At 39.6% G+C, this 17,151-nt stretch overlaps 2 long non-coding RNA genes across 2 annotated transcripts in view; both read left to right on the top strand.

The window, feature by feature from the left end:
* LOC138024411 (uncharacterized) overlaps positions 1-9,557 on the top strand; it is a 79,420-nt gene extending 69,863 nt beyond the window's left edge. The window contains exon 8 of the long non-coding RNA XR_011126989.1: positions 9,521-9,557. This is a non-coding gene — a long non-coding RNA (uncharacterized lncRNA). The remainder of the gene's footprint in view (positions 1-9,520) is intronic.
* Positions 9,558-14,728: 5,171 nt separating this feature from the next.
* Positions 14,729-17,063, top strand: LOC138024419 (uncharacterized). Its single transcript, XR_011126998.1, has 2 exons — positions 14,729-15,450; positions 16,123-17,063. It is a non-coding gene; the product is annotated as an uncharacterized lncRNA (long non-coding RNA).
* The last annotated feature ends 88 nt before the right edge of the window (positions 17,064-17,151 follow it).

The following is a 17,151-nucleotide window of genomic DNA, read 5'->3' as shown; positions in this document are numbered from 1 at the left end:
TCAGGTGTTTACGTAGATAAGTCGCACCCTCCCTTTTTATTTCAATTTTGAGAAAAAAGGTGCAACCTTTACATGGACTTTAACGGTATCTTCTTCTTCTCCCAATTTGAACTTTTTCTTTATCGTATCTAAAAACACCTGTCTTTGACACACTATTTAAACAGTACTTCATTAAGTAGCACAGATCGTACCATGACCTGCCAAAGCCATCCCGAATTGTTGTTCAACGGCAACATGAGAGGGAAGATGCTGATTGTCACTTAGACACCTAGAAACTCAGGACGATCGACAGAGATGCAAATTTACAACCAAAAAACACGCAGATAAGAACAATACGTTTTCCACTCCATTTAACCCAACACCATTCCAAGATATCAGCAAGACCAGCAACAATGTTGTTGTGGATGAGGATCCGAGTTGGACTCAATACTTAACAAATACCTTCCATGTAAAAGACGTTTAAGGAAGATGATTCCACCCTCACTCTAGAAGCATCACCAGTAACAGCGGAGAAGACTACAGCACATGCTACAACACCGAGTCAAGCTATGGGTGAACCAACCGCAGAGTTGTAGGAGTTGCAATAGGTTGTAACTAAGTTACCTGGCCTAAGAGTGGAAGCGAGGCTGCCGGTGACCCTGCTTTGATACAAACCTTTGTGCTTTTCTAATGTTAATGCATGTAGACTAATTACAATTACGACAACAATTTACATAATGTTGAAATGGTATATGAAATGAATCATATGTGAACTGCGGTTGTGAAATCAAGTGAAGCTATGATCTTCGCAGTTATGAGCGCAATTTTTGCAATTGCGTAGAGAAGCCTGAAAAATTCAGGACTTCAGGACCCCGTTGGAGTCCTGAATTTTTCAGGCTTCTCTACGCAATTGCAATAATTGCGCTTATAACTGCGAAGATCATAGCTTCACTTAATTTACATGATAAAAGCAGTAAAGTCTGTATCAATACAAGGTCACCAGCAGCCTCGCAGCCATTCATAGGCTAGGTCACTAAGCAAACAACTGTAAAATCGACTATTCTAAGATTTCATTCCATTTGTTAAAAATTTATATTAAATGTACGTGCAATAAAATAGGAGGACCAAGATTGGGCTATTTAACACCTTAGTCAAGCCAGTCCTGTTATATGGAAGTGAGACATGGAAGACCAATGTCCAAGACAACAGAAAACTAGATTCCTTCCAATACCAGAGCCTGAAAGAAGTCTGGGTATATTTTGGCTAGTATTGATTGACGAGCTTAACGAAAGAACAGCATGTACGAGGATGAGTATAGAAGTAAAGAGAAGGAGAAGGAAAGTTGCCCGCCCCAAAACCACCTTGGCGCCAAACTGTGGAGAAAGAGAGGACAATGGTGGGCTTCAAGTCTTGGGAGAAAGCGAGAGCCCTGGCTAAGGATAGGGACAAGTGGAAGAAGAGTAGTGCGGCCTTATGCGCAACAGAGCGCGAAGAGGATAGGTGAGGTGACTTGTGTATTAAAGCAAATCATCAATTGAACTCAATTTCTTGGCCTCCAATATTTGAATAATCATGAGATTTCTCATCCCAATTTAATTCCAAATCCCTTTTTTGACTTCTTTACTATTAATCTGTCCCATGCTAAGGAAACACCAAGGTTTAGTTACATCCTGTGGTTCTAAATAAACGATAAAAGAAGTGTGTACAAGAAGGCACGCAAGCTTAGAAAACTTAAGGCAAACAAAGCGTTAACGATAGCCAAATTTAAGACTTACATTCTGGCCGCCATGTTGATGTATTTCTGCTATAAACCAACATATGTTGATGGTACATTTTTATAAAAAAGAAACCCTTTTATGGAATATCACATAGCTCTGTTACATGAACAGGCTTGGTTGTTTTAACTGTTCTTGTAAATTATTAATTAATTAATTATATTTATTTATTTATTAGCAGAAGCGATAATCAAGAAAACAAAAATGGACCCATTTACATGTACGAATAACTACATATTGCTGGTTGTCAAATGCGCAATAAGTCACAGGAAAGGTCCATTTTGTCACCAAGGAAATCATTTCTGAGTATTAGAAAAAGCCAAGTCATGATTCGTGAGTTTTTTGTTCGGAACCACCCTGGGCTTCTTGACTAATGGAGTAGCAGCATAACAGCACAAAGCTTCACATTATTTCTCCTACAATCCCTCAAATCAAACAGCTGAAGGAACGCATTTATGGGATGAGATGCAGTCAAGTTAAATCAAATCACAAATACCAGGAGATACCATTCCGAGTTTGGAAGCAGGGATGGTGCAGTGGTGAGAGCACTCGCCTCCCACCAATGTGGCCCGGGTTCGATTCCCAGATCCGGCGTCATATGTGGGTTGAGTTTGTTGGTTCTCTACTCTGCACCGAGAGGTTTTCTCTGGGTACTCCGGTTTCCCCTCTCTTCAAAAACCAAAATTTGACTTGATTTGTGTTAATTGTTAATTTCAATTTACAGTGTCCCCAATTAGTGCTTCTGCGCTAGAATGACTAGACACTTAAATAAAGTTCCTTTTAGACTCAAATCAATTAAAAAACAATACTGCTATACATGCATCCTTTGAAGAGTGAGGAATGCAAGAATACACGGTATTCACATGCCAATAAGTGGATGCATAATGACTTCTAGAATCTACATTTGCAGATTTGTCTCAATTTAAGCTTCAAACCCTAAGCACTGATTACTTTCAATTCTTCGTTCATCCAACAGGGAAAATTGACTCATATATGGATCACAAGTGTATGAAAAGGGTGTCTTTTAGCACAAGTTCCCCGTAATCAGAGCTGGGTTGCAGCTCGTGGGTCATACATGTATATTGTATACATTATAAAAGCTTTCAGTAATGATGAGCAACTTACCCACTGTTGGTCCAAACAGATGCTATGTGTGTGAGCTCACGCCGTGGCGTCGTCAATGGAAAGAACTCTGCAATGAGGTGCGGGCTGTGGTTACCTCGCCACTTGTCTGCAGAATTAGTATCTGAATCCCATCCTGTCCTAAGTTGGACTCTCTCTCCCAGAAATCATGTACTGGCCCACCCCACAGTAACCCCAATGCAAACACAGGAGCGTCGTAAACTGACAGAGAATTACAGCTGCACCTGCTACGAAGATCGAGGGGATCCGCTACACTGTACAGATATCTACACGTGAGTGTAAAAAGTTCATTACCCACCCATGGTAGTGTTCTTGCAGCTCCTCTTCGGAACGTGGATACGGTGGGTGGAGGGCTGGAAAATACCACCCATTCTCTCTGGAATGTGATTTGTCCGTATATTCTCACCGTGCATATGCTGATACGCAGTACAAGAGTTGACGGGAAATAGTACCCCGTAATACAACGGGCCAAGTAAGTGGATACAACTCGCCAGACCCGCAATTGAAACTGCTTGTTTTTACACCCTCACAGAGTATGTTTGCACCACCCTCAGAAGATGTCCCGGAGTCATATTTACTCTTCAGTTGGATATCTCTGAGTGGTTGGATATTGATTCTCAAAGGGCTCAGTACTTTTTAGGAGATATTTGGGCTCAAGTTTGGTGAATTTTTATGCTCATTCAAGACCCACATATCCAAACCCTCTCTTCACGTGTCGTGAGTTTCTTGTGCGTTTTTGGGCTTATGCCTTCTTAATGAGTTTGAGAAGATTGGGTTTTAAACTTAAACAATCTGTGCAGAGATCGACGTGGCCTGTCCTGGTCTCCTGTGGTTCAAAAAATGACCCCACTTTAAGCTCCTCTATATAGATGAATTCATGCGACAATAGTTTTTCAGATGTGGGACCATCAAGTAATGACATGTCTTAATTTTTTTTTTTGTCCAGGATTTCTCGGTTTACTGTCAGAAGCTTTTTAACATACATTAAAAGAGAAAAAAGGAAGACAAGAAGACATACACTCTTTTTTGATAAGAACGTTTGTGTTTGAGATTACCCCTGACTTTTAAGAACGTAATTTAAGAGCATTCCTCAGCCTGTAAAGTCATTCAGTTTGTTCTTTCAGTTTTTGGTAGTTTAAATGAAAGTATAAACATAAAGGTAACGGAATGTAAATTTAATCCAAATACTTAAGGGCATAATTTGTATCAAATAACATTGGCTTTCTTATTGCATGGCATCTCAGCTTCTAATCTTGACCCCTTTATCTTTCCAAAATAACTTCAACACCACCAAAGTCATCCGGTGAAACAAAGTCTGATGTATCGCAAGGTCGTTGAACCTGTATTCGTTCAGCTTTGAGTTGTATACTCAACTGTACCAGGAAACCAGGCTGGTCACGTCCACATTGATTTATTGAAATACCATGCCATGTTCACTATATAACAACGTTCAGCTTCTGTTCCAAAATTAGATGTTTTTACTAAAAAAAAAAGAGTGTATGTACGCGGCGGAGCGACCGTTGGCAAAACCCAGATCGAATCGGATCGGACCGGACCCGATCGGATCGGACCCGATCGGACCAGATCGGATCGGATCGGATCGGATCGGATTGACAAAACTCGGACTGGATCAATAAGATCAGACAACGTACTCAATTCTGTACTTTCTCTCTCGTGTCGTGGTCTCCTCATTTATTGCGACTCGTCGAAATGTTTTTTTTTTATTCCATGGGATTTCTTTAGTTTTTTTTTCATATATTTTTTAAGAACGAAGATTTTAGTGTAAAGATTTTTCACATTTGTTATTCCTATTTTTAAGAGCGAATAATTTCCATGATCAAGTATTTGTTTCATCTCTCCTCCCTTGATTAAGTTTATCGTACATGCACTGTCTGGCTGTTTCTGAAATTAAGGTTTTTAATTTCACACAGAGTTTGTTTCATTTGTTAACCTTATTGTGGGGTTGAGAGTTTGCTTTGTGAATTTCTTCCCCTCATCTTACAGAGTACCCTAACTTTTGTCGATGATTTTCCCTCAACTCACCATCCACACACACGATATTCCCCACAAACGTCCTGCTAATTAGTGAATGTGTTAGTTAGTGGAGAGGAACCCCTTCATATAAGGTGGATTCTTTTGTCAACACCGTAAGGAAGCCACAAAGGTTGCTAGTGAAACTGCTGCTGTTATTTGTAAATAAACCACTCCCAACTGGACACTTCATTTATGGCCATTGTTAACTAGTACAGCTGTTATTATGAGTACGTGATCATGGCATCAACCACCAGTGAGAAAGTGAAGATAATTTTAGCCACCATGGTCTTCCCTTAACATTGAAGTGACACAATGAAACCTCTATTCAGCTCAAATGAATGCCAGGAAATACTGTAAGCAGAATGGAATTGTGCCCCTTGCAACGGGGCTGTCATTAAGGGCCGGGGCAGGGGATTTCCCCCGGCTACTTTAAAATAGAAACAAAAAAGCTTCGAGAAAGTCTGCATTGAGAATAAAATATCTATGAAAGAAAATGAGTGAACTGAAATTCCTGGAACACGCGAAATCTCTGCTTTACAATAAAATTAATGTAAGCTGGAATTCGTCCACAAAAAGTTTAAAGACCTCCGTTGTGAAATGTCAACGTCAATGTAGGAAGGAAGCCACAAAGGTTGCTAGTGAAACTGCTGCTATTATTTGTAAGTAAACCGCTCCTCACTGGTGGTTGATGTCATGACCAGATACTCATAATGACAGCTGTAGAAGTCAACAAGTGACCATAATCGAGTGTCCAGTTTCGGAGTGGTCCTAAAAGATCTATTACCAGGTCTTAACAATGGCATTCTGGCAATGCTCTTGGCTTCAATGGCTTTTGGTGGATTTGGACACGCAACCAACTGAAAACTTATAGCAGGATTTGCAGAAATTTCTCCGCTGCCTTATCCATACAGGACAACCATATTTTGCTTCTCTGATTTTGATTTGTCCTGACAATTCCCAAGTGTCCCTCCCTCATGGATCAAGGCAATTGCTTGAGATCGTAGCTTGCTTGGTAGTACAGTGCGGGTACATCTTTGGACTACTTTCCCACCTAGTTTACCTTCAGCTGGTGCGTAAGCCTTGCATTCCTCTAATCGACCAGTTTTGAGTGCCTTTTTCAGAGCTTTCAACTCTTCATCCAGTGCAGATGTGTCCTCAACTTCTCTTGTAGTGATACACTCCCCCACTAACATCAGCGTAAACGAAAAATCACTTCCATTCGTGGATTACGGACCAATGATGGTTTGCTGCTTTGTCGTGATTTATCAAACAGGAAAGAAAAGAGGGCCATTCAGTCACATTGAAGGGTTTTAGGTGGATCATGCAACGTTCGATGCGGTGCAGGGTTTGGAATGATCTTTGATGGTAGCGAAACGGGGAATGAATGTGCTGTTGTAATTAGCCAGTCCTCGAAAGCTTCTTACTTTGCTGACTCTTACAGGCTGCCTTCTTTCATGCAGAGCAATACCTCTTTCCTCTCTCGGGCCGACTCCTTTCTTAGACAGGATGATGCCCATAAGCACTGTAAACTAAGCGGGCATTTGTCAACATTTTAAGGCAAGCCATGCTTCCTCAGGCGTTCCATGGTCTTGCGCAGAGTCGTGTAAATATCTCATGTTGAGCAATTGATATCCCATGTTGGTGGAGGTCACTTGCTGAACTTACGCCAAACACTTAAAAACTGTGTATGGTATGGCCTTTGTGTGTTACGAGAGTGGTGATCTGGCGTGACCCTTGAGTTGCTGAAGTTCCAGCTAAATGTATTTACACTAGCTTGCTAAAAAACTTTTGTACCATTCATGTTGTGCAGCAACTCATCTACAGTTGATATTGGGTATGGACCCACTTGCTCGCCTCATGTCGACGCGACAAATGAATGTCATCATCCGCCTTTGGAATGTTTACTGTTGGGGGTGACCCATGGCGCGAGCCCATTGACTTTTTCTATGATGTCACAGTCCAATAGATCCTGAACTCACGCCGAATTTTTTGAATACGCTCTCCAAAGTGGATATTTTTTTAATCCACTATGAATCCAGAACCTTGTGGACGCTAAATCTGGAAAATGTTTTTATTTAACGGGTTGGTGTAACAAGATCGAGCTGAGTTCCTTGCCGTGAAATCAATTCTCAAGATGGCTGCCGAGGGCAATATTATTTCTTTATGGCGCATGCTTTGTTACCTCTGTTTCCTTGAGGAGTCCTGAGTACTGGAGTGAATCCGGATACGCTTCGGATGCGTGTACGGGCAAATTCGATTTGAATACGCTACGTTTGGATGGGAATATTTTTGGTTTCTATTTTTGGTTTCTTCTTTCATTTCTTTGTTTAGTTTAAGGATTTTCCATTACTGTAAACCTCTCAAATGCGAAATGAAGTTGTTGTTGTAAATTCGGAAAGAAAAAGTTGCGGATTAAAAAATATCCGGATGAGTGTGGACGAGGCCTAAGAAAGGCCGACGATGACAATGGCTATGAGAACGCAACATAACAATAAGTTCAATGAGCAAAAATCAATAGTTTTGCACGCGCTGCACGTGCGTTTTTCATTTTGATACATTTCTTTGCCGTTCTTGTCTTGACAACGACGTGAAATGATCAAACTTGAGGTCTTGTGGAGGACGAGAGCACCTGATGATGAATTTTCAATTTTCTCCCCCAGACACTAGCAACGCATTCATGACAAGTTTAGTTCAGGGATGTTTATGTGCACCTTTCACGCCAAACGACTTGCAATACTCACGAAATTATTACAATAATGCTAAATAATGTTTTTAGATAGCGTTCTCGAAGCCTTACTCGTCTCCCTATTTCAAAGTGGGTGCCATACAATTTGATAAATCTGAAGGGTATTCTAAGGCTTTAGTTTTGTTTATTTCGTGTTTCCATTGCAAAAAAAGGGAAGTATGCATCACTTTAAAAACCTCTTTTCTTTTGCCACAAGCTTTCTAGTACTTAGAAGGTAGCGGAAGTTGCGAAGAATAGTTCTACAGAGTTGAAGGTGAAAATCATTCTTCAAATCTAGTGAAAAAGTCATGGACGTGGTTTTCAATAGAAAATTATGAATAAAACCTTGATGGTGGAAGAGAATGTTTATAAAAATACATAAATTTACCCAGTTCTTGTAATCTAATATCCGAAAATTTGATAGTTCTATTTCTTTGAAGATTGGGTCTCAGTGATTGATTTCGTAACTATTTTCACTGCACGCTTTGCAAAGAGACAAGACTACGAAGATTGGATTTGTACATGCACAATAATACAATAATGACTATAAGGATAAACTAAACAGTAGTACAGAGTTCTTAAAGAAAATGAAGAAACACATCTGTACCCGAAATTAAATGCACATAGCTAGAGATTTTGTAAGACAATTGAGGAATTCAGCGTTTCCAGAAAGATTAGTCAATGACTATAAGGAACTAAACAGTAGCACAGAGTTTTTAAAGAAATTTAGAAAAGCAACTTTACCTGAAATTAAATGCTGTAGGATTCAGAGATTTTGCAAGCCAATTGAGAAATACAGGCCTTCCAAGAAAAGATGTTACTCATGCACATCCCCAGAGAAAGACCGTTCTAGGATTTGTTCAGTTCTTTAATAATTTTTGCAGATTTGCATTGAAAGATGACGTCTCTTTCTCTCGATGCTTAAATAGAATAAAGAATTAGTTTTCCGAGAGTTTAGTGGAAGTTTCTTTGCCTTGAACTAGGTAACCAAATAATCAGACCTAAGAGACTAGCATCGTCATATCAGCAATTGCAAATAAAATCAGGTCTGGTAGTTGAATAGATCACTGAAGTCATGAACATAGGATAAGAAAAATAAGGGAACGAGAATGGATCCTTCTGGAGCGCGCGGGTGCATATATCAATGGACGTGAAACCAAACAAATTACGCCGACGTAATGGACACCTTAGTATTCACGTTTATGAAGCAGAATTTTTTTCTATCCACTGTAACAAAGGCCTTATAATGTAAATAAACACACACCTATGGCATGTTCACTGCCATCAAGCGCAAGATGACGTCTTGTACAGGTCAATCAGTGGTAAAGAGTTAGTAATACGAAAAAGTAGAGAAAACGTAAACTTTAGTGTAATGTATACTGTGATGATGTGGTGTAATGTAAATGTGCTGTAATTTATTTAAGCTACTTACAAGACGGTTATAGATAATTACTTTCTAGAGCAACTTTGAGAATCCAGGGGACATTAGAGCAGTCTGTATGTCATAAAAAGTGATTGACAACCAGCTTTAAGCAGTGGTATCACAAGAGCAATTTGATTTGATCAGGAAAATATGATGACAAAAGACAACAGTATTACTTTGGCTGAGTTAAGTCTGATATGGGACAATTTATGCCATTTAAACACGTCTATTTTGTGCGGTCAATTCTGGTTTAAAAATTTCAGTTTAAATCAGACAAAGGGCTCAACAAAAGAAGTAAAGAGTTTGACGTCAACAGCAGAAAATTGTCTTTGTTAGACTCATAATGACATGGCGGTCTCTTTAGTGTTGGTTTGGCTACGTACCTGCAGCATTTGTGAACAGTGCATTGAATTTCTCATGCTTTCTTTCGTATTTTTCAAGGAGCGCCCTCTCTTTCAAAGACGACCTTCCTTGTTCTCAAGAGTTTCTGTAAATCAAGAATGGCAGACAAAAAGATGAACGTTTTTGAGCAGCATATACAAGAGCTTAGCGTTGCCAGAAAAGAGGGAAACAGAAAAGGGGAGGGTATTGCATATTTCAATCTGGGCGGTTATTATTATGGCTTTGGATTATTTTGAACAGGCCAAGAGGGATTACACAGAAGCATTAAGGATTTTTAAAGAAATAGGTTTCAGTGCTGGAGAGGGAAAAGCCTGTGGGAAATCTCGGCAACGCTTATCACAGTCTGGGCAATTTTAAAAAGGCCAGAAAGTACCTCAAGCAACAACTAAGTATTGCAAAAAAAGTAGGGGATAGGGCCGGGAGGGCAATGCCAATGGTAATCTCGGCAACGCTTATCACAGTCTGGGCAATTTTAAGCGAGCCATAGAGTATCACGAACAACATCTTAGCATTGCAAAAAAAGTAGGGGATAGGGCCGGGGAGGGCAAGGCCAATGGTAATCTCGGCAACGCTTATCACAGTCTGGGCAATTTTAAGCGAGCCATAGAGTATCACGAACAACATCTTAGCATTGCAAAGGAAGTAGGGGATAGGGCCGGGGAGGGCAGGGCCAATGTAATCTCGGCAACGCTTATCACAGTCTGGGCAATTTTAAGCGAGCCAGAGTATCACGAACAACATCTTAGCATTGCAAAAAAAGTAGGGGATAGGGCCGGGAGGGCAGGGCCAATGGTAATCTCGGCAACGCTTATCACAGTCTGGGCAATTTTAAGCGAGCCATAGAGTATCACGAACAACATCTTAGCATTGCAAAAGAAGTAGGGGATAGGGCCGGGGAGGGCAAGCCAATGGTAATCGGCAACGCTTATCACAGTCTGGGCAATTTTAAGCGAGCCATAGAGTATCACGAAAAAGATCTTAGCATTGCAAAAGAAGTAGGGGTAGGGCCGGGGAGGCAGGGCCAATGGTAATCTCGGCAACGCTTATCACAGTCTGGGCAATTTTAAGCGAGCCATAGAGTATCACGAACAACATCTTAGCATTGCAAAAAGAAGTAGGGGATAGGGCCGGGGAGGGCAAGCCAATGGTAATCTCGGCAACGCTTATATCAGTCTGGGCAATTTTAAGCGAGCCATAGAGTATCACGAAACACTCTTAGCATTGCAAAAGAAGTAGGGGATAGGGCCGGGGAGGGGGCAAGGCCAATGGTAATCTCGGCAACGCTTATCACAGTCTGGGCAAATTTTAAGCGAGCCATAGAGTATCACGAACAACATCTTAGCATTGCAAAAGAAGTAGGGGATAGGGCCGGGGAGGGCAAGGCCAATGGTAATCTCGGCAACGCTTATCACAGTCTGGGCAATTTTAAGCGAGCCATAGAGTATCACGAACAACATCTTAGCATTGCAAAAGAAGTAGGGGATAGGGCCGGGGAGGGGCAAGGCCAATGGTAATCTCGGCACGCTTATCACAGTCTGGGCAATTTTAAGCGAGCCATAGAGTATCACGAACAACATCTTAGCATTGCAAAGGAAGTAGGGGATAGGGCCGGGGAGGGAAGGCCAATGGTAATCTCGGCAACGCTTATCTCAGTCTGGGCAATTTTAAGCGAGCCATAGAGTATCACGAACAACATCTTAGCATTGCAAAAGAAGTAGGGGATAGGGCCGGGGAGGGCAGGGCCAATGGTAATCTCGGCAACGCTTATCACAGTCTGGGCAATTTTAAGCGAGCCATAGAGTATCACGAACAACATCTTAGCATTGCAAAAGAAGTAGGGGATAGGGCCGGGGAGGGCAGGGCCAATGGTAATCTCGGCAACGCTTATCACAGTCTGGGCAATTTTAAGCGAGCCATAGAGTATCACGAACAACATCTTAGCATTGCAAAGAAGTAGGGGGGAGGGCCGGGGAGGGAAGGGCCATGGTAATCTCGCCATCGCTTATGACAGAATGGGTGAGCTTGAAAATGCTCTTCTCCTTTAAGAACAACATCTTACTATTTCCAAGGAAACGGAGGATCCAGTAGGGCAGGGAATCGCTTTGCTATTGGCTTGGTCGTGTTCATGATGAATTTTCAGGCTCGTTGTGCAAAAGCCCTTAATTTTATCGTCTAAGCATAAAACATTTCGATGAAACAAGGCGTCTTCTTCAATCAGAAGATGCATGGAAAATAAGTTTTCGTGACACAAAAACAGTTTGCGTACACAGCTCTGTGGAGAGCACTTTTAAAGAATGGAGAGGTTGATGAGGCTTTGTTTGCTGCTGAACAAGGACGAGCACAGGCTTTGACAGACATTTTGAAGGTGCAATTTGGAGTTGATGAAGAACCTTCCTCGGCAGTTGCGACGAAAACCTTGATTGTAGGAAGAGAATGGTCATCAGAAATACATAAATTTACCCAGTCTTGGTAATCTAATATCCGCCGAAAAATCTGCAGTTCAATTCTGTGAAGACTTGGGTCTGGGTAGTGATTGATTTAGAAATTAGTTTTTGACTGTACGCTTTGCAACAGAGACAAGACTACGAAGGACTGGATTTGTACATGAACACAATATAGAATAATGGACTATAAGGGATAAAACTAAACATCAGTACAGAGGTTCTACACAAAATAGAAAAACACAACTATACCTGAAATAAATGCTATAGCTTCAGAGGGACTTTGATCGGCGCAATTGAGGAATTACAGTGTTTACAAGAGAAGATTGTTAGTCGAAAGCACATCCCCAAGAAAGGCGCATTCTACGATCTGTCTATGTCTTTTCCCTCGAGGCTTAGAAGTAGAATAAAGAATTACGCTTTTTTACAAGTTTTTAGTGGCAGTTTCTTTGCCTTTCAGGTTAGGTTACCACAAAAAACTAGACCTGAAGCGACAGATAGAATCGTCATATCAGCAATTGTTAATAAAATACAGGTTTTGGTAGTTTGATATACGTCACTGAAGTCATGAACATAGAATAAGAAAAAATGCGATGGGAACCCAGAATGGATTCCTCCCGGAGCGCGGGAGGTTTGCGTATATTAATGGACTTTGAACCAAATAGCAAATTACGCCAAACGTAATGGACCCCTTATCGTGTAAACAACATACGACAACAACAACGTTTAATTCTTATATAGATTTAGACAAGCCATAACGAGCGCGAGCTCCCGGCTGGGTTTATTGCTTAAGTGGCTGTGAGGATGCTGAAAATGAAAAGGCTTGCTGGAACTGTCCGTCTTTTGGTTTTCCCGGATATTGCTTAATTATGGTCAACATTTTATTCGCCCGTGCCTAACTAGTGAATTCCACGGTTAATTTCACCTGAAAAACCGACTGATACGACATGAACATCACACGAAGGGTGAATGTGATATCGGTTTTCCAGCGAAATCTACTGTTCGAATTCACGCAGTTAGGAATTAATTTTTTCTTGAATCGCTAAGGAGTTTTAAAAGAAAACATACAAAATACCTCAGCCAAGCACGAACTCGGGAAACGCAGGAAGAGGAAAGCCATTTCAGAAGTCGACTGTCAAGAAGCACAGGCAGAAAAGGTAATCACGCGCTAAAATTAGAAGATCACGAGGGAGACGTACTATAGCTCGTGAATGTGAAAGCAGGGAGGGATCGTACTGTATTGAACGTATTCCACTTTATCTCTGAAAAGGACGGGAGATCAATTAAGCGAAGAATTGTTAGATGTATTTCATTGAAACCACGCAGCTTGGCTTAGAAACTAGAAATCGGTTATGAAAGGACAAACTTCACACAAGATCTCCAACACATACTGTTAACGTGCACTAAACAAACTATCTGAAAACACAAGCTGGCGATTTATTTCTCCTTAAGCTATGTGCAAAACGCTCGCAACATTGTTGGGCCAAAATATTGCGAGCGTTTGACACACCATGTTGTGTGTTGTGCGGTGTTTGTTGCGACTTGTGTGCGAAGTTGTTGGTATGAAGTTTGAAACTGGTCAAACTTCAGATGCCAACAAGTGCCACAACATTTCTATTGTTTCGCGGTCATCGTAAGGCGCGGTGGTCCAACAATGTTGCGTTCGTTTGCACAGACACATCCTTCAGTGGCGAAAAAAATGTCCTGCGCATGAGTCGCGCGATATTGTCACGTGACGCGTTTTCCGGGGACGACTCATTGGCTCTCGTGAAGAAAAACACTCCCGACGAGAACAAGGAAACAATGGCTGCCTTTTGAGAATCGAGTAGCTTGTTGGTTTCCGTTATGTAGTTAGAGGCGCACGATCAAGATGAGTTTTAACGCCAGTTTCAAGTGAATGTATTCTTAGAGAATGTCTATGCTTGTGTAAATCGTTTAAAAGTCCAATCCAACCAGCAATCCTCGGAAAACTTGCTCCTGGAAAATTTTATTTCGTTGGGAAAAGAGCTGCGAAACACAGGTGAGTTGTTTTACGCAATTTTTGCATGTGGTAAAGTTTGGTTGCCACGGGTAACAACAAAGTTACTGTATGTACAGAAAGGAGATCAAGATTCCTGTTTTCGGTTCGTGTGGTGAATGGATTGTACCGGTGGCAGGGGAAATGGCCAACAAAAATAAATTTTTAAAAAAAAAAATTTTTAAAAACAAATTTAAAAATAAAAAAAAAAAAACACAAAAACATAAAAAAAATCACAAAAAATAATTTTTAAAAATCAATTTTTAAAAAAAAAAAAAAATTAAAACAAAAAAAAATTATAAAGACAAAATTTTTTTTTTTTTTTTTTAAATATTTCAAATTTATAAAATTATTAAAGTTTTTGGCATATTTGATGTTCAACGTGAAGTGTGATTTTTTCTGCGTTACACCTTACGATCCGCGCCTCTACATGAATGATCAATGATTCGATCAGATATGAATTTGATTTTGAATGTGATTGTCTCATTGGGAACGTAACCTTAGTATCAAATATTTTAAATAGCTGCTTTTAAGCTCATTTATATTCCTTTTCCGGTGAAGGCCTAAGTTATATACTTTTTAGCAGTCACAACTCAACGATCCTTGCGTTCAAGTAGTTACCAAGTTATGGATTTGCAATCAATTTGAGTTTAAAATCAAAATCAAAATCCATGTTAGTTAAAATAATGTTTGGAAGAACACAAGTGTAGGTACAGATGTATAAGGTATCTATAGATTGAGGGTTTTTTTACTATTGTTTTCTGGTAGCATTAATGATGTAATTTTGGTTTTAGGGGACTGTCATGTGTTGTTGGATCAAGGAAATTCTGTTTTGAGTCAAGTATGGTTGACAGTGGATAGTTGTTCCTGAAAAGGCTGAAAGGAAGCTTTATTGCCTTGGACGTTTTTTGCTTACACCCCACATGTTTGCTCTTTTCTTGTGGCAAAATTTATTAATATATTATGTGATTTGGAGCTGCAGCTAGAAACAGTGTCCCATGCATAAGGTCTCATTGGGGTTGATGGTAGTAAAATAATTTTGGTAAAAAATATGTTTAGAGTTTTTATCATAACTTCTCATCTTGGTCCTGCTGGACTTCAAACATGCTCTACCATTTTGCACAAGGAAGTTGTCAATCAACCGTTACCTTTGGTGTATTTGCAATATGATCTTTTGGATAGCAATTGATTTATTTTTCTCATTTCTTATGTGTAGATATCCTATGTCGGTCACATACTGTAGTTAGTTTTAAGCTTTATGTCCTGTATTGTATCTTTATTATAGTTAGCACGTGACCCCACAAGCATGTGTTATTGCTTTAATATTGATTGTGTTTGAATAAAGGATATTGTTGTCTTGTCTTGTAGATAATGCAAAACAGCCTCAGTTGTATTTGCATTATTTCTGAATGTTACTTTTTTGAAGGGCAAACCATTAAAAAGTGCACAAAGTTTGCAGGAGTTCAGGAAAAATATTCAAAATATTCATTGATTTGAAGTTCCTGAAGCAGGTAAATCTTGAAGAGTTCACGCAACCATATTTGGAATATACGGCATTTCTATTTGGGAATGTTTAAGTCCACAGAATTCATTTTCTTTATGTTGAGAAGTACTGTAAGACTGTTGACTCCATGGGGTTCCCCATTGACGAGTAAAATCATCTGGTGTTAGACAGAGCAAAATACTCTGGCTTTAGACAGAGTAAAATACCAAGTATGGCCGGTTTAGGGGTGAAAGGGTTAATTAAATTCCATTGTTACTTTGACTTTCTTTTTTTTCATTTGCACAAAAACGAAGTGTTTAATCATCACCTCCACCATTGCTATACAACTGCATTGGCTTTTAGAACAAAGTATCAAAGTTGAAGCTGGTGGCTCAAGGAGAAAACTTTGCAAAAGTTAGGTTAAAAATACTTTTATGGTATTTGAGTATTATTGTAGAACAAATTTGCATAATATCATTAAAGTCATTAAATCAATGAGAATCCAAACATGAGGATGCAGTTTGCTCAGGAGGGGTCCACAAAAGGTAGCAGAATCTTGTTTTGTGGATGTAGGCTAAAGAAATCTGACCCCTAAGAGGAACAAGTTCTAAATTGACAAATGACTGGCATTTTATAATTCATTAAGTAAACGTTATTTGCTCTCTTATCAAATTGTTCTACAGTTCCATTCATTTTTCAGATTGATAGCCTTAAATGACTGCAGCAACTCTGCCAGCTGTTTGGTCTCAGTATCATAAGCAGTACAAAACCACAAATTTTTCTCCAAAAAGGAACAACAAGAACCCCTGTCATTTTTGCAAGGGAATCCCCCTTGGGGTAGTTTGTTCACTTCACCACCATTGTTTAACACTATCCAGGGACTAAAGCAAGGATGGAAATTGATTACAGCTTAAATAAATTGGACCACTTTTTTTTACTTCTGACACTTACTGCATTCAACTTTAATTTATTCATCCTTTGAAATGGTAGGAATGATTACTATTATTTACAGCAATTGCTAAATTGCATCTAATGTTGAAATACATTTTATTTTTTACATATGATTTATGAGTCAATGAGTCATGAGTCAATGAATTAGTGCAGTTACCCTAACCCATAAAATGAAAGCTAAAATTTAACCTAACCCTGCTTAGGCCTGATCACTGAAACAAGGGCTTAGGCTTAATCAATAAATTATTGCTAATATATAATATTGACTGTGTCTCATTGACTCATAAATCATGGGACCTCTTTACATATGGAAAGGTAACAGGAGTTATTTCTGTGAAGTCTTATCCAGAAAACTGCAACATGGGATTATGCACCTTTCAAATGTAGCTTTGTATGCTTTTGCTCAATGTCTTTGAACAATTATTACAGAAAATTATACGAAGTTATGGTTTTTTTAAAGTTAAATCTAATGCAAGGGGATTAAAATTATTGAAGCAGTTGTGTTGCAACCAGAGTCCACAAAGAGAGATTAAATAATTTGTTGTCCTTAGTAGGCCAGCATGAAATTTGTGAAACGTTTTGGAGGGTGGCACTGAATCACCTTCAACAAGTTTTCTAAACTTTGAAGATACCTAATTTTATATCCTCCTGCTGTTTTATTGCTAGAAAATAAAATCAATTCCTGATTAAGTATTTTTGTTGTCAATGTGGTGAAAGTGCCTTATTAGCAGTTAAGTAATATTTTGTTACAGTAAAATTCTCCCTGCTAGTAAGCTGG

The sequence above is a fragment of the Montipora capricornis genome, chromosome 11 (genome assembly GCF_036669925.1).
Source record: "Montipora capricornis isolate CH-2021 chromosome 11, ASM3666992v2, whole genome shotgun sequence".
Lineage (NCBI taxonomy): Eukaryota > Metazoa > Cnidaria > Anthozoa > Scleractinia > Acroporidae > Montipora > Montipora capricornis.
Note: the sequence above shows the minus strand (reverse complement) of the source record. Positions and strands in the feature narration are given on the sequence as shown.